This window comes from Oryzias melastigma, linkage group LG4 (assembly GCF_002922805.2).
Source record: "Oryzias melastigma strain HK-1 linkage group LG4, ASM292280v2, whole genome shotgun sequence".
NCBI lineage: Eukaryota > Metazoa > Chordata > Actinopteri > Beloniformes > Adrianichthyidae > Oryzias > Oryzias melastigma.
The window spans coordinates 26,852,824-26,871,735 of NC_050515.1; the positions used below are offsets into that span (position 1 = coordinate 26,852,824).

Genomic DNA, 18,912 nt, shown 5'->3' on the forward strand with positions numbered 1-18,912 from the left:
GTGTGTGTGTTGTTTGTCTTCTTTACTATTTTTTTATCTTGATTTCCTGAAATAAACCGATTCCACTTGAGCCCAAGAAGTAAGAAGTGCATGTCTAGATTTATACATTCCTCCACAGATGAAATGACAGGACTAAAGTGTGTTTATTCTGAGGGAAATAGCTTTCTAAGTTTATATGAATGACGAGGAAGCACCACTGAACTCCACTTCTGATAAGAATGTCCTAAAAGCATGTGTCCGTAAGCAAAGCGAGCTCATCTTTCCTCCGCTGACATCAGTGCTGCGTGGCAGAGCTACTTCTGGCCTGTTTGTGGAGTGTTGACAGATGATGCAACTGTTGTGCTCACGTCCTCCTAAAGAGGCAAACGGAGGAGCTGCAGACACCGAGTCTACCAACTCTCCATAATATCCTTGTTGTGGCTGGCAGAGGCTTACATGTACTGTACGTTCCAAAGCAATGTGGCCTGCTTGTGTTACATAGTTTTGTGGGCCGCCTCCCTGACAACTGGCAACAAAGGATCCATTGAGCGGAGGCAGCGAAGAGGGGCTTTGATGGATAATCTGCATGCGATTGTAGAGGGAAACTGGAGCTGGCTTAAAGGAAACAGGTGCAACTAATTACAATATCCCCAGTTCTCTTTACCTCTGGATTTCCTCCTGCTTTCACTCGCTCTTTCATTTTCTTATCACCCCTGTTTTCCTTATTGCGAAATCTTTCGCAGGGGTAAAATTTCCTAATGAGAAAGCCGCACACACACACGCACACGCTGCAATAACAAATGGTGCCGCTTCATTTCCCCTGTGCTCGCAGGTCAAACATCAAAGTTGTGCGGTGAACTCTTCCAGGGACGTTTTCATTTATGACTTTACGCCACACGTGTGGCGGCTTTATCATCTGCACGTCATTGACGCACTTTATTACCCCTGACAAGATGGAATGACAAGACTTTGCTGTGTCAAAAACAATGCAGAGTGTCTGTTTATGCCCATTTTGTAGTATTAACTCCAGGATATATGTGATTTCGAGTATTAGGCTTTATTTCTAAATTTTAATGCACCAGAGTTGCCAAAGTAGATATAAATTGAACACATGATCCCTCCATGGTCAGACCTTTTCCATTTTCCTCAGAGCCTGATTTGGACAGAGGAGATTGGCCAAATCCACACAAATAAATCACTAAAATAAGCTGCTCAATGCATAAAACATTATGAGGCAGGGTTTGGCATTGACTGTGGAGTTTTTATTTCATAAGCAGATTTATCGTTTTTTGTGAGAAGGAACAGAGTAAGGCTCGATTTGATAGCATGGGCAAAGGATCCTGACATTACACTGCACATCATTTGCTAGATGGCTAAGCAGCTGATGGAAAGTCTCCAGGGCTTTGGATTTCACCACGCGCCAGTACAGTCTCCTCTGGAGGGCACTGGCTTCCAGTTGTGTTAGAGGCAAAAATATAGAAATTTAAATTAGAAATACAAACTGTCTTTTGAGGTTTATCGAGTAACGAGATCTGTGGTCTTACAAAAACAATGCTGTTTCTTATTTCCAAAGCTCCGTGCGACTTTTTACCAGGAATGTCCCGATCAGGATTTTTGATTTTGAAGTTTCAAGTTTATTGGTGTAGTTCCCATTTGTACAATTAACACATTATACAGTAAAAAAACAAATAACCAATAAAAAAAAAGGAATAGGCAGAAGCTTATTAAGCTTATTCAATTCCTCTCCTATTGAGTTTCTGCCGATACAGAGTCCTGATCCAATACTCTTGCAAAACATCTTTAAATTAAAAAAAAATCATGAACAGATTCAGGTTTTTCCCTATTCTTCTTTCATTAACATTATTTTATCATTTAAACAAAGCACTTCTGTGAAGTAGATTTAACAAAAAAATAAAAATAATGTGACCACCAACTTGAAAAATCAGCTATTATCTGGTGAATGTAGGTAATAATTAGTCATGTGAGAAAGTTTATCAACTTTAGATGTAATATCTTCACAACTATTGAACATTTTTAACCAAATGTGATTCGTATCTTCATTTAAAGTTCTTCAAAATTAGTGATGACTTTGTTGTAGCAGAAATACTATGATGATATGATTACAACCATTTTTTTGTTTATTTTTTTAAGATTATGAGATTCTTATTTTAACCCCTTGAGATTCATTATATTTTCAGTATTTTTACCACAGTAGTTAATTTTCTTAAGTTTTATTTCTCTGACAGAGAAATAAAACAGGCATATCTGAGAACAGCTCGGGTCCTGAGTGGCTAAATCACAGAGCTAGCATGTAGCAGTTAGCAGCTGCTGAGTAGGTGTCTGTCTGTCGGCAGAGCTTAACATTAAAAAGAAACAAAACCTGATGTTTTTTCTGTTGAAATTCATTTTAGGCTGTTGTTTGTACTAAGACAAACCAATAGAGAATCTGATTGTTTTGCTAGCTTGATTGAATTGTTTTTGTTAGCTTCCTGCTTGAACTGCTGCCGTATTCTGCTTCGCGTTACAGTAGTAACATGTGACTCGTTCATGACATGCAGACTTCTAGTGGCATATTTATCAAGTAATAAGCTTGAAATATAAAGAGCTGATCATGAGAATAAATTCGATACTGATGGGTAGATAACATCCAAATACTTCTACTTGTTTAGCGCTAATAGCTACCAGCTTTAATCGTAAATCTTAGCCTTAACTTTCCAAAACAATAGTTTCAAAGAATAGTAAACAACTATAGTCTTTGAAAGACTAGATGCATTTTTGTGAGGTAGGCTACTTTATATTGTTGATTAATTCAAAATGAAAAAATATGAATGTCCCTGTACAGTGGTTCCTCGGTTATTGCGAGAGATATGTTCTAAAAATAAACTGCAATAGGTGAAATTTGCAAAGTAGGATTATTAACTTTTGAAGCTTAAAAGTCCTCACTACACACTTTATGCTCTTTGGTCAGACAGGCACGGAGATTTTCACACTTTTCTCTCTTGTTTAAAGGGTAACCTTTAACTTCAATAAATGAGGCTTTAAAAGTGCTGTCTGTTGGTCATTGCTGGATTTTTGACAATTTTAAATAAACTTGTTTAATTCTTGAAAATATAGTCAATGCCTTAAATGTGCCGCCTCCTACTGGTTGGATTGAGGTATTGCAGTTACATTTCTTGATTGGTCAAATTAAGACATTTGGCAGATCCCAAGTCATGATCTGCAGCTCCAGTAATGATAACAGTCCTCTGACAGGGCTTTCAAATTTTGGCTGTGGGTGGAGTCAGCCTCCAACTTCACTGTTTGGTTACCCTTTAAACTCTCGAAGCTCAAATAAGTCCAGTTTTATAGAATGTAAACAAAGACCTGATCGCGATGAAAATTTGTGAAAATGTGGAGAACTACTACCAATTGCAACACATTGTGTCATTAAAAAAAAAAATTGAAGGAAAAAAAAAATTACAGTGATTTTTATATTTGCAGACCAAAAAATCTAGCATACTGTTAACTATTCAACAGTCACCAAACTTCTAAATTTAAATCATGTGAACAGGAAAATAGCACTAATGTTATTCAGAGGTAAACACCATTGTGCTTTTGATCAAAGAAACAATTACATTACGTTGTCATTTGGCCCCTGAGGCTCTGAATGTCAGACAGGTCGTCGCCACACCTTTACAACCACTTACTGTCAGGAGCCAGAGTACTGTCTCCCCTCTGGTCACCGTATTGTACCACCCCGCCTGCATTACAGAGCGTTTCTCCTCCTGGATCTGATCTTCTCTTTCTTACCCTGGATATTTTCTGATTGTCTGCTGCCTGCCCTGACCCTTGTCTGGACTGACATCTCTACTCTCTTCATGCTTGTGATTGACCTGGGCCAGTCTGACCCTGATTTAGCTTTGTGGACTTTTAGCTGTGCTTAGTTCCTGTCTGAACTAATAAACCTGCTGCACGTGGAACCAGCTGTCTGCCCATTTGTGACAATTATAACTTTATTTTGCCAATCACATTCAAGAAATTGTAGAAACAATTGTTGGAAAGTCCTGGTGGCCACAGATTGTTGATTTTTTTTTTTTTTTTTTTTTGACAATAGCCCTCAGGTTTGTAGAAATTTGAAGGCGTGCTGCTTTTGGCCCACGGGCCAGACTTTGGTCTAGATAGTTTGGTACGTTTGGATCTGGGTTTGCTGTTGTGTCAGTACAGACTGTCCAGAGCAACGAAGAACAGAACCAAACAGAAAAAGAGTATAAATCAGGTGCTGTGAATTTTGAGTAGCCGTAGGAAAAATTGTCCAATTTTGAAAAGTTTGAGGGTGTTTAGAAGATGAATTTAATTTAGTACAGACCAGAGGTCTGCAACCTGCGGCTACGGATCCACATGTTTCTCTTTATCTCTCCATGGTGGCTCCTTGGCCAAACATAAAATAAATCATGGAGACTGCTGACCCAGACATGTCGACCGTCAGAGTCAGCAGCTCCCCCAAACCAAAACTACCAAAGAAAACAAATAAACAAAGCCCACAAACTAAGACTACCAAGGTCCAACCCCAAACTAAAATAACAAAACCCAGCAGTGTAAGACTGCTGAGGACAAAGAAGGGAAAATAACAAAGCAAAGAAATGAAAGAATTATTACATAATTGTAATTTTTTAAAAGTAAGAATTAGTTATTTAGCATTTATTTAATTTAGATTAGTCAAATTTATAAATTGATGTCTGAGGTTCACACAGATGATAAACTATGTAGGTTTTTAAATCCTGTTGACCTGAAGACGTCTTGTTTGATCAACTCTACCTCCAGAATGAACAGATTTTATATACAAAGCTAAACTTTGGTAAAAAGATTGATCTTTTATTAGTTAAAAGCACATATTATCTTATGCTGTACAACATTGGTTACTGGCTGTCCAGAGCTGCACTGAGATAATTCTGTTTGGCACAGAGCGTCTTTTATTTTGAAAATAAGTTAAAAAGAAATAACCACATTTTGAGAGATGCTAGGTTCTTTTTATATTTTTGCTTTTGTTTGTGCCAAAAAATAGACATAATTCATATTTATTATTAAAAAAACAGGCAAATCCAAATTTCTTAAAGGCTAAAGTAAGACTATACGGCTCCTTCTAGGGAGTCAACAACTCTTATCAGAAAAAAAGTCACAGTGTTCCTTAGAAAAGAAAGAATATCATAGCTGTTGGCAGAGTCTCTAAATAATCATCTCAACTGTTGTTATTATGGATGGAAATGTAATTGAAGCTGTGAGAGAGAGGAGGAATGTTTTGGACCCATTTGTTTTTATGTTTCTGGAGCACCTCTTTATTTCAGATTTGTTGATTTGTGATGTTTAGGCTTCATTTGTTTGTTTTTACCAATACCATCCAGCTATTGACCAAATCACGAAAGCTGAGATCTGATGTATGAACTGGAGTTATGTTAGATACTCTTTGGCAGTCAAGGTACTGTATAAATTGCTTGAAAAAGATGTAATTTGTATTGGATCCAAACATGCTTGATGTCTTGGTAATGTAAACTAAAATGTGTGCTTTTAAAATAATTTTGATGGACTTCATTTGCATCAATGGTTAGTCTGAAAATGAAAGAGTTTTTATTGCAATCTCTTCAACATAAAAGCTGGATCCAGCTGTTAAATTATGCTTTTAGATCTTTATCTTTTGTTGAGTATCAGCCGGCGCGTCTGTCCCTGAGCTCTTCCTTTTATCAACACCCCATCAGAATAATGACTCGTTAATGTGCAGGTCTGGTTTCTGCGGTTTCATTAGCAGCAAATACAGTCAATAGGCTTTCAGTAGAGTCCGACGCCGCTGAATGTATGTGGTTTTCCTCGTGTTTGGCGGAGAGCTAATTGTAAATCATTTTAATCTGACTTCCTCGTGGGGAAATAATTGTGGTTACTTAACTATACAGGTCCATTCATGACAATTGAGTCATATTAGGATGATCCACAGCCTGCGCGCCTGAAACAACACATTCCTGAGACTATGTTTCATGCAGGGTGTAATATCTCCTCCTGCTCCTCACACAGCAGATTAGTCCCATCCATGTGTGTGCGAGGGAAGAAAGGAAAACAATCTTGCACTAACAAAACCATTATTAGTTCATTATGAATTAGACAGCCACATCTGCAACTGATAGATGGCCAGGTGGGATTTGTAAGGAGAGTACAGTGCGGAGTTTGTTCCACTAATGCATTATAAACAGTGCAAGAACATGTGGGCTTTGAGGTTCTGGTTACTTTGAATATGGACCCTCACATATAATGTTTCTCACATGGGTCAACATTTTTGAATTAAACAGTCTGGGATGAAACAAACCGTGCTTTTTGCTTTTTCCTCCACGTTTTATTCCTGAGGTTTCAGGACAGAATTCTCATTTTCTTGGCATGTTGTTTGTGGCAATAAAGAGGTAAAAGACTAATTTAACACTCATCTGAATTCCATTTAGATTAGTTGTCAACTGTGAAACCACGACGGTGGGTAAAAGGCCAGTTTCCCAGGCTGCTCAAGCAGACTTTGGCTTGAAAGAGAAGCGCCGCAGTGAGAGAAAGGGGACATCAAAATTGGCCTCTTGTCAACAGGAATTGGTATGATCCCCATTTGCCTTTCTCCAGGTGATCCATCAGCAGGCCTTGATCAAAAAGGGATACATCCCCCAGCATTCCCCCTCTCCAGGAGATGAGTGTCCCTCACTGTCATGCTGCAATCACTTCCTGTTGGCCAGGAAGCCCCAAACAAAGACTTGTCTCTTTCTCCAGAGCAGCGCAAGTGCAGGAAAAGAAATACAACACATATTTATGTGATTATCTGACATCTCGTGTTTCATTATTGTGAAAGAAAGAACTGTTTCAGGCTCAGAGATGAAACATGTGACACCAGGAAATGCTTTGGTGCTGTTACTCTCTTGTCTGAAGGGGGAGAGGCCTTTTTTGGCAGGAGAGTAGGTGAAAATGCTTAGCAAAAAGTGTCACGAAATGTTACTTGTTCATAAAAAGGTAGACAAGAAATGCTTTGATAAAACTGTTTTAGCACATTTCCCCGCAGGCTGTTTAAAAGTGAAAGAAATATGTTTGTGTCCGTTGAACTCGCTCCACTAGTTTAGCTGTTAAGAAGACAGAGTGGTGGTTTTGCTTCCAGAAGGGAAGCGTTTTCCTGCCATTCGTCTGCTGATGCGGGTCAGAGGCCAAACATAAGACAACAGAATCAGAGGAACGTAGACGCTTAAAACAAGTTTGTTCTGAAAGTCCAAATGTCACAATCAGACTAACCTTCAGTGATTAAAAACAACTAATAAGGAAAGTAAAATGCTTATTGTAAATCTTTATTTCAAGTTTTTAAAATAAATAAAATGATGTAAAAACTTTAAATAATGGATTTGTCGCAGCCTGTGCCTAAATTTAGAAAAATGCAGAGCAGATGACAGCTTTCCATGCAGGCGCGTCGGGGTGTGTGTGTTTGTGTAGATGCATACACACTGGGCGCATCGGCACACAATCAAGCAAACACTGAAAAGTCGATGCAAACGTGCGCACACCAGAATTAATGGCCTCCACGTACGGAGCAAGTTTTAAGTCGGTCGTGAGCTCTATGCACAAATCTGGCACGCACTGAGCGCGCTGAATGTTCAACATTTTTAGGCATAATCGCAGCACAATGACCAATCAGGGACTTGGATTTGGTAGCGTCCGCTTCAAAGCATGAAAGTGCCAAACATGATCATGAAAGAGAAATGGGTCATTACGGTTTGAGCCCAGTCGGGTTAAAGTCACACCCAGATAGACATTAAAGGAACAGAGTCGTGAAAACAAAAAATTGCCATTGAAAAAATGTATGTCTCAAGATTGGTAGACCAAGCACTGAGGCTACAAGCTCACCCACTCTTCCTCCTGCCAACCCAAATAGTTAGACCCTCATGAGGCGATTTCATGCAGAGCGCTACAGGTGTGCTCTGATAGATGAACACTAATGTGGGTAATTACCCTCCATGCACAATGAATAAGACGAGACGTACCATCACAATCTATAATCTAAGCAGCTTCAAGAGTGTGTATATATATATATATATATATATATATATATATATATATAAAAAACGTGTCAAAGTCAAGGCCCGGGGGCCGGATCCGGTCCTCCAGATCCTTTTATTTTATTGTTATTAATGACCCGATGTTATCTTGCGCTTATTTCTAACTTGTATAATTTTGACAAAATATATTTTTATGGAGAGTAAATGATTAAAAGTTATTTAATGTTTAAATTAATTTATTCTGGAATAATATTCCTGCCTTTTTTATTATTCATAATTATGGTAAAAAGTTATAGTTTTAAAGTTTAAAAATGGGCATTCTACTACATTTTTTTTTTTTTACTATTTTGGCATTTACAAAGATTTTTTTTAGGTTATTTGAAGTTAAGCTAATATTGGCTAATTTCTAATATTGGCTAATCTGGGTAATTTAGTCTATTTTCTGTTTTCTTTTTTGTTATCCATTTTGAAGTTTAGGTAATATTTCAGCTACATGCTAGCTGTTTTAGCTATTTTAGGCTTTTTTCAGTTTCTTAGGCTATTTTGGAGTTTAGCTACCTGTTTTGACTAATTTAGGCTTTTTTTGTTTTTAAGGCTGTTTTAGAGTTAGGTTGATATTTACATGCTAGCTGTTTTGACTAATTTTGTCTTTTTTTTGTTTTTTAGGCTGTATTTTTCAGTTTAGCTATTTTTTTCTCTACATGCTAGCTGTTTTGGCTAATCTAAATTTTTTTTTTCTTTACTCTAATTAGGTTTTTAGCTAATATTTTAGCTGGCTATCAGCTTCAGTGTTTTTAACTATCAATTTCAGCATCTTCAGTGACCAAATTCAGCTTACAGCATTCACACTAGCATTATCAGAGGTAATGCTTTATATCTAGTTCATAATTATGCTAAAAATGTACAGTTTTAAAGTTTAAACATTTAGTTTTAGAGTGTTCAATAAATTTTTATCCTGTTCGGCCCGTGACTTAAGGTGAGTTTTGGATTTTGGTCCCCTGTGCGATTGAGTTTGACACCCCTGCGTATAGCCAATCATAGTCTTTGGTTTGACCAACAGGAAGTCATGCTGGACTTGCCTTGCTTCAGGTTAAAGCTATCTAAATCTAGTTTACACTGAGAAAAAATATTGAATTTAATTAGAGCATATCGTTGAGAAAGCATTGCTTCTACTGGATCTTGTCTAGGAGATTTTAGACTCCCTGGCATGTCAGCCACAGGCCACTGAACCTGCATGTCTCGTGTCCACCATTCTGGGAACGCATATTTGATTAGGCTTCTTTGAAAGATGATGGCAGTTTATTTATTTATTTTCTTGCAAAGTCACTTTATGCTGACGGATATTTGTAGCCCTCCATAGTCTCCGGTCTTTGTGGAGGGTAAAAGACTTCCCCACTCCATTGTTGAGCTTTGTAATTGGCTGTGTGTTCATGACAAAAGAGGCTCATTGAGAGACTGATGAGAAACTGCCTCAATCCAAGCCTCTCTGTTTCTGGATGGGCTTAATTAGAATTGCTGCAAAGACCCTGAGGGCCTGCAGAGAAGGCCTATTTCATTTTCCAGTTGTCTTTTGTCATCCTCAAATCATCTTCCCTAATTATTTCAGAGACCAGAAAATCTGCTCAAAGAACTGGATAAGTGTGAGTGAAGAGGTCAGTCTCCTAGATTAACAAGAATCATCAGAACTGAAGGAGTAAAAAATGCTTATTTCAGGAATCACACTTCATACGTGACCATTGAAACGCAGGATGGGAGTTCTTTTGTTGGAGGTTTCAAGGTTCAGTATGTACTCAGGTTGCAATTTCCAACTGAAAAATGACCATGAAGGACTCGTTCAGTGAACGCATCATTCAGATGTTGAATGATCCAGAATGCTCCGCTGCTCTGTTGGTTCCCTTCAAACTTTATTAACAAAAAATGGAAGAATGTTGATGGATTTTATTTTTTAATGACTAATTTAACAGTTACATTTTTTTTTTATCTTAGGTAAGTTCCAATTAAGGACCACGTTGGAAGACGGTGGGATCAATAGTTGGCTTTCCCTTTTTTTGTTTGTTTTAAGTACCCACACTTTCAGCTCAGACACTGATGAGATTGGCCCAATCTGAATTCTTCCCTTCTCCCTTCCTACATTTAGCCCTCCAAACAGAGAGATGTGAAAAAAACATATTATATATTATGCCTATGATCTCATTATTTGGACGTCACTTTCAGTTGATGACATCATCAATAGTTGCCGGTAAGCTACGTTGGTGTGGAGCTTCCACCGCTCAAATATACATAACAACAGCGGTTTTATAACTTTAAACAGGTCATGCTATAACAAAAAATCATTACTTACATCTACATGTAAACGTCTGTGCTTCACACCCTCATGAAAGGCACAGAGCATCATGAAACCCCCTCGTGACAGAGGGCTCTGTATCCTTCCGCTTGGAGGGTTGGCCCTTAAAAAAACTATTTTGGACCCCCCCACACTACAAATACCCCTAAAAATCGAGGGGTAGGGAGAAGGGAAGAGTTCTGATTGGGCTGATGCTTGATGTGAATGAATTTGGGGTTTAAGTTGAAAATACTTTTCTAAGATTTAGAAAAAATATATTTATTGTCTTGAAATCGTTGATATATATTACTGGATTGGGCCTTGCCTATTTGCTGCTATAGACAGAGACGTGCGCTCACAGGCACCATTGCTATGCATTGAGTCACGGCAGCTGTTTCAATGGAGGACAGGCAGACATCAAGCACAAAAATCGAGCTAGCTCCCTTGTTTCTCAAGCAATTTTTATAAAATATGGCTCGAATTAAAGCTTAGAAAATGATTGATCTTGTGGTATATTTAAATATTTGTTAACTATGAAGATTAATCTGTAAATAGTGCAACAATTGCACCTTCCACTGCTACAGTTAAAACATTGCTGTCAAATTTACAGGTTCTAAACATCTGTGATTTTTTTTTAATTTTGCCTTTGTGCTAAAATCTACTTAACATGTAAATACTTGTCAACCAAGTCCAGAAAAGAGTGAGATTGATGATGTTCAATGGCATGAATGACTGACAAAGTTTAGTAACAAAGTCTTTTCCCTATTAAAAACACCTCAAAGTATTAAAAAAACAAACCTAAAAAAAAAAACACTATTTACCACATTTTCAAATGAAACTACAACTTTTATTATTTTTGGAATACATGAATTCTAAATATGTCTCAGTTGCATTCAAAATTTTCCTTCAAATAGATGATTTCAAAGTCTACTTTGAGAATAAGGCTCTAGCTAGCATCTTTAGCTGATACAAGAAACATTTTTAAACCTAAAAACATCTAATACACCTGCCAAACTGTTAAAACAAACTGATAATAGCAGTAAATGGTGTGGCAGGTTAAAGTTTTGGGCCACAGCTCTTTCCCTAACATCTGCTGTGTTTATCCCACTGAGCAGATGCGTTAGCGCAGCATTTTCTAGCTGGGCTTCCTCCGGTCCGCGCGACCAAGAAAGAAGCTCAACAGTGGCGGCACGGATTTCGAAAATTATCTGTGAACTCACTTTCACTTTCTTACCAAAAAAAGAAAAACAAATGCGATAGACAACAAGATTTAGCCTCTTAAAGTAGCTAGCTCATGCTACTTCACCAGCACAGCAACGTGCATCTTGGCCACACATATTACGTATTCCCAACATGAATTCACTTCAGTTTTTGTGGTGGTTTCATGTAAAGACATGTGAATAACATCAGCCGTGTTTGAACGAACATTAATAAAAAATATACATCTAAGAACCAAATCAGCATGCTACCCACGAGTCGCTAGCTCCCACTTTAGCACAAACTTCACGGCTCCCAGCCTGATTTCTCTCTATTAAAAGGCGATTCCTGTCCAGTGATGATTCCTCTCCATCAGATTATTTTGTTTTCAAGGTTTTTGAAGTCGATTGCAAAATATTGTGTCCCCCTTTGTGGTTCTTTTTGTACTTATTCGGACCTCTTCTGTTCATCACTCTGGGAGACTCAATAATGCCGCACGTCTGTCACGGGATTTCCAATCCAGTAATGTATATCAATGCTTGAAAATTAGACAAAAATGAATTCTAAAAGGTGTTATTTACAGTATAGCAGTTATGTATGTATAGTTGTTGCTGTGATTTTAAGGTTATGTTTACTTTGTGCCCACTTTGCCTTGTTTTTTTATTTTTATCATTTATTAAACTATTTGCTTTTCTTTTTACTTTCAGAAGAAAAAGCTATTTTTAAGACTAGACTTTGTTTACTAAATAAATCAGTAGAATCGATTATGAAACATGTTTTTTTGCACAGTGCTGAGATCATCCTGATGTTAATGTTTAACGGCTTCTTCAAAAGTTTCTAGCTTCATTCAATTTTCAAGGTTAGTGCAGGTTGTATGGATCCACATCTGCACTGAAGTCTTTTGAGAATGTTGCTCTGTTTGCTTCAACAGTCTGATCATCCTCCAACTGTAGATAAAACCCCTTAGATCAAAGGTGTCAAACTGAATCGTACAGGGGGCCAAAATCCAAAACACATCTTAGGTCGCGGGTCGAACAGGATAAACATTTATTGAACACTCTAAAACTACATTTAAAAAATAAAAAAGTAACTTTTTAACATATAAATAAAAACAGGCAGGAATATTATTCCAGAATAAATCAATTTAAATCTTAAATAACTACAAATATTTTACTTTCCATAGAAATATATTTTGTCAAAATTAAACAAGTTAAAAATAAGTGCAAGATAACATTGGACCATTAATAACAATAAAATGATCTGGAGGACCGGATAGAATTACCTGAAGGACCGGATCCTGACTTTGACACATGTGCCTTAGAATGATCAAATATCACTTTTTTAAATGTTTATTTGTTAATCTTCTCTTATAGAACAAGACACACTACTCTGTTATTCAACATATGCTTATTTAAAAGTGATCATACCAGAAATGTTTGCTCATTTAATCTTTTTCCCCTCTACATAGTGGGTACAAATTCAAGACCCATAAAATACACAAGATAAAAAATATCATAAAATAATGTCAGAAAAACGCAGAGTTCTTTGTACCGGTATGGAGACATCCTGCTGTGCACCCATTATTTCTTCTAAGAAACACCCGAAGAACAATGGAAACAACAGAAATGCTCATATAAGGTTAAACGAGTGCACAGCAAAGTAAAAATACATCTTGACATGAAAAGTCTCTGACTGTGCAATCTGGATGGCAGAAAGCCATATAAAATGAAAGGTGTGAAAATGGCGTCATTACTGTACACAATCTGAATTTTGGGCTAAAATTGTTATCACGGGCAGTTAGTCACTTGACATAAATAGCCTTAAGAGTAACAATTTAGTCATTGGTTTTCCATGTGAAGTCAGTCATATTTGTTCCCCTGCACATGCTGCCTGCAGAAAGCTGTTTAGCAGGGATGCTGCGCCGTATGAGGGTGATAGGAGTAATCAAGGAGAGGAGGGGGCTTCTCCATGGGAAGTTCCTGCAAACAGAGTGCACCCACTTTTTAAACCCCATTTGTCTTGTTAATGCTCCCCTCTGATTACCTGATTGCACTGGATGACTGTGGAGAAATCTGATTGCGTAAAATTATATAGAGCAAACTTTTGATTGGGGGGGATCTGGCGAGCTTGCTGCCACCATTGACAGGCTTTGTGAAATTTGGCCTCGCTGATTTGAAATCAGCTAAGTGTCACATTCTGTAATTGTAATCAGAACTTAATTTTTTACCCTTGTTCTCTCTCACAGCACAACTTTCCCGGTGCAAACTTTTGAAGCTTGAACAATACTGCAGCCAGCTCAACACACAACAACGCAGGAATGCACTCGCTCCTTTGAAAGTGATCTGTGGCCACGTGCGCCTGTCACTGCGGACCTTCACCGGCAAACTTTAATTAGCAATCTCTACAAAGACTATGTTTATTATTGCAACAAGATTTCAAATGAGGCTCAGGTTCAGTTCGTGTATCGTCTTGCATCATTTTAAAATGATTCCTTTGAGATTTAGCTTTGTGCTTTCTTATGAAATCTGAAAGATTAATAAAGCTCCATCCTAAATGGGTCAACTTTAGAGGACTCAAAGCAGAAGACCAGGGACAGACTTGACAGAAACTAATATATATTATTCAAACATTTTAATTAAATTAGTCTAAAATGTCAAATTTCAACTTAGACTTACTTTCTTGACACACAGGGAACAATGAACGTAACAGCACAGAAAATACGGACATATAGGACCCAGTTGGGAGTTTTGCTGCATATACTGCAGAACTATTGAATGTGTATGAGAACTGGACTGAGTGACCCCTCCTCCCTCGTGTTTCAAACAGGAAGTACCCACTGGCTCCAAGATGCCCATAGACTTCTATAGAGAAATAAACAGTAATTACTCAGTCATTCTATTTTTTTTTTTTACATATTGTTGCAGCATTCTTGGACGACGTGTATAAAATAATTTAAGATGAAAAACTGCATTTATGAGTATTTGTTCAAATCTTGATGGATCAGAATCAGATGAAGACACGTAGTTTGAAAAAGCTCGGGTTTGTGACCCATCAAACAGCACAAACATGCCAAAGTCTTCTTTCTTCGCTCCATTCAAATAGATCCGTCTTTGCTTTCCTCGTCTAAGCTGTACAACTGGATAGTTCTGATTTTTTTCAGCTTTTTTTTTTTTTTTTTGCTAGGCTAATGTTAGCTTGGAGTTGTGAGGTGTTATAAGCTAGCAGGAGAATGTGTAAAATAAAAGAAATACTGTGAGCATAGCGAAGCTAACTTCTGCGCCAACATTCCCTCCCTGCTGTTACAAACGGGCAGACAGCTGGTTCCACATGCAGCAGGTTTATTAGTTCAGACAGGAACTAAGCACAGCTAAAAATCCACAAAGCTAAATCAGGGTCAGAAAGGCAGAGGTCAATCACAAGCATGAGATAATCCAAGAAGAGAGTAGAGTTGTCAGAGTCCAGGTGAGGGTCAGGGCAGGCAGCAGACAATCAGAAAATATGCAGGGTAAGAAAGAGAAGATCAGGTCCAGGAAGAGAAACGCTCGATATTGCAGGCAGGCACAAACAATACTTTGCACAGAGTGAGGATCTTTATGCTGCTTAAGAAACAGGTGGGTGATTGTGAGATTGGAGACAGCTGAACAGCATCTAGGGTTAGGGTTGCTGGGAAATTAAGTGCAGTCAGTACTCTGGAAAAGGCTCCCACTGGTGACCAGAGGTGGAGATAGAGCGCTGATTCCTGATACCTGCAGAACCAAATGCAAATTTCTAATAAGCTCTTGCAACTCTGCAGAAAGTATGTCTTAAAAAAAATACAAATATATATATTTTTAAAACGGTATTGTCATAATTAAAAGACTACTAGTTCTCTGCCACTACAGACCCCGCCAGGTGGGTTTTTCCACAGCCATATTCAAGTTATGTCGAGCCACGTCCACCAAATCTGTTCCTGAGGAGGACTGTCAGGGCCATCTTTCAAGTTTCATGTTCCCGTGGAGGGTCATTGGCACTGCTCCCCTACATGTGTTCTGTCCTTGGGGAGAGTCGCCAGGACTGCTCTTCTTCACGCCCATTCCTGAGGAGGATTACTGATACCCCTCACATCCATCTAGCTGAAGGACCCCTGAATGTTTTCTGGACTTGTTTTTGTTCTGTTTCTCCATGTCCCCTCCTGCCAGGTGTTTTGTTTTTGGGCATCTGGGATCTGCCCTTTTGGGGAGGGGTACTTTGAGGAGTGTGGACTTTGGTTTGGGTTTTGTCAGTTATGCTATGGGTTTTGGTCATATTCTGTTTAGAATTATTCCTCATTCTCATCAGTTTCAAGATTGTCAAAATTCACAGTTAATTTCAGTTATTTACTATCAGTCTATTTGAGTGTCTGGTTTCCGTTCTTCCTTGTCAGGTCATTTGTTCTGTTCAGTCACCATTTTGGTTTCTCCATGGATTTTTGTCATGTTTTGGATACTTTATTAAATGCTTTAAGTTCCTGTCTCCTGCATTTGGGTCCACCAAACCAGTGTTGCACTGAAAAACAGTTTAGCAAACAATGTCTCTCATAAAAATAGACCAGCAAACTACTTCTTACACATAAGCTATTACATTTTCCATCTTTTTATTCTCTGTAAACTACATGTTTTCATGGACATAGTGAGTCACTGAATGATTTTCAAGAGCACCAGTTTTAGTAAAAACCTATTTGTTTCATTCATCTAATTTTAAATCTGTAAAGTTTGGCTCAAAAATGTGAAAAAACAAGCCAAGCAGTGAGAATTTAAAATGAACAAATTGATATCAACTTGAAATTTCAAGGCAAAGTAAAGAAATACTTTTCTTTATTGCTATGAAGCCGCATGCTGGTGATATTTCAGTGATTGAAACTCTTTCAAAAATCTATACTTACACAACACTCCATATTCCTCATTAATTAACTTCCTATTGATCGCTGACCTTGCCACTTCCATCTCACATGCCAGCTTACAACTCAGTCAATTTGTGTTTTTGTAGATTACAATGTATGAGAGGGAAACCAAGGTGAAATGGTTGAGAATTTGATGTTGGGATAGATTAGATGATGAAGCTCGAAACAGCTGGAAATACTTTGTTTTTGGTCAAATTCTATATGAAAATGTGAATTAAAGATGCATCTTTTTAACTCAGAATTTACACGACTCATTTGTTTAACCCTTTAACACAGGAGCTCCAGTGTTTGATTTAATGTAATTTTGTAATTGTTAACATGATCAACGTCATTCTAGTAGATTTTGAAGGAGAAAAGCGGCCCGACGAGCCACTTTTCTCCTTAATTAGCTCTGATTTAGTTCTTCTTGGTTATATTAAGGAATTTGTGGCTGAAATGCTCCAGAAATAATAAAATTAACAGTTATTTTTTCCAATAATTGATGACTTTACACTTCCTGCTGCATTAACATGATGCTATGGTGTATGATGTCTTTTATTTTGAAAGGAAGTAATGCAAAGCTCTATCAAATGTTATAAACTATTTCATATTTTTTTAAAACTATTTTCTTTTCATGTTTATGCTTTATTTATGCCATAAAAAACACAGTAGTTTATTTAAATGTATCATGCTAGTAGCTAAAACATAGATATTAATCAGTATCTTATTTTTCTAAAGGGTGAGTGAAGACTTTGTGGCTCCTGCTGGGTTTCAATTGGCAAGAAATCGAGCGGAATGGCTCTTTAAGTGTTGAAGGTTGCAGACCTCTGGTCTAAAGGATATTTTCAAACCTCTTTGTGGTTTGCATTTCTTCCCATCTACACTGTGGGACGTTTATACTCCACTTTTATAGGGCCTGCTTTCTTCAAGGTTTGTGTGCATGGAAACGTGTTCAGACTTGACAGTGCATGCACAAACAAGTTGGTCTTTAATTAAAAACCGGATTTAGTCCGTCAAACAGGCAAACATAGTGTGTGCGATGCTTTTTGTACATTTGTACAAAATTAACAATGTGTTGTTTTGTAGGGCATAGTTTCTGCAGAGCGGCAGGAGTTCATCAGAAGTTGACTCCGAGTTGTGGGTGGGACCGTTGTTGAGTTAAAAGCCTGCATTCATACACCATCCTCCCTTGTTTACACTCTCTCCCACTAGCTTACAGCCCCTCACAACCCCAAGCTAAATGGTGATCAATATCAAAGCCTTCAAGTCACACAGTTTAGATCCAGATTCCAACTCAGATGAGGAAAACAAAGACGTTCATGGATCTGGAGAGCGTGTCATATTTTCTACATCACAAATAAACTCCTTTACAAACAATGTTTTTTCATCTGCTCCCAATTCACAACAATTTAAATAAATAAATACTCTGAAGCACCGTGTAATCTTAATATTGGGGCTGGGATTGCATTTTGGAGCTTCTTTTTGAGTTAAGAGCTGATCTGGAGCCAGTCATGGTGGTTACAGCTGATATCAAGATAGTTCTGTGTTTTCACCTTTTTGCCAATGTCAAAATATCAAACATTTCTTTTGTCCACAGTTTGCTCGTATTTTCCATTTCTCGTTTGCTTTTCATAATCTCCAGGCTCATGTTGATGTACCCTTTAGTCCCACTTCTATCCCACATGAACCTTTCTGGGAGGGTACCATGCCCATCATCTGCAGAGACAGACTGTATCACATTTGCTGATGTGTCCTTTTTAACCATTGTTTCTCAGAAAACATGGTGGAGAAGGGACCATCTTCAAGAGCTGCAGGATGTTCTGGCTGCCCCCGTTCAATTTTATTGATTCAACATGAGCTATCTGTAGCACAAGTTTAATTCTCATTTAAATGTTCCTTTTTGCACCAGCTAAAGCTAAATAATTCTGAGTTGATCACCTGTAAATCGTAGCAGAATGGGAGGTGACATCTGTTTGGAGTTGTGTCGGGATTTCTGGAAACTCAAGCAAATCATCCTTCTGTCCTTATGGTTTGCTTCTGCAGAAAATCCACACCAAGCCAGAGTTCAGGAGAGCTTTCACTGCTGTTAAATGAAGCAAACCATCTGAAAAACATTGGCACAAAAGGAGGCAGGCCATCAAGAAAACGCTGGTGAAGGTCAAAGCTGCCAAATCATTCATGTTCATCAATCTAACGGAGGCTTTTAACGTCTTGAATGTAGTTATTTGTATCTTTGCAAGACTCTTCAGAGGGCCTGAATGTGGGGTGACTTTGCTGGGACATCTGCCCACCCAAACTTTGCTCTAAGTGACTTCTGTCGTTTTCTTGCTGCATTCACTCTTCTTTGCATCTTAATCTACCAGTTGAGTTCTTTAGTTTGTGTTTTCAGCTCCTCGGTGAGTCATCATTTCCACTTACTCCTCCAACTTGTAAATGTTTTTTCAAGGTTCTGTTGTAACACCGCCTTCAACATCTTTGAG

The 18,912-nt window shown here is 38.0% G+C and overlaps 1 long non-coding RNA gene across 1 annotated transcript in view; it reads right to left on the reverse strand.

Moving 5' to 3' along the window:
- LOC118598706 overlaps window positions 1-18,512 on the reverse strand; it is a 23,515-nt gene extending 5,003 nt beyond the window's left edge. Inside the window, exon 1 of the long non-coding RNA XR_004947808.1 lies at window positions 18,371-18,512. This is a non-coding gene — a long non-coding RNA (uncharacterized LOC118598706). The remainder of the gene's footprint in view (window positions 1-18,370) is intronic.
- Window positions 18,513-18,912: the final 400 nt, after the last annotated feature.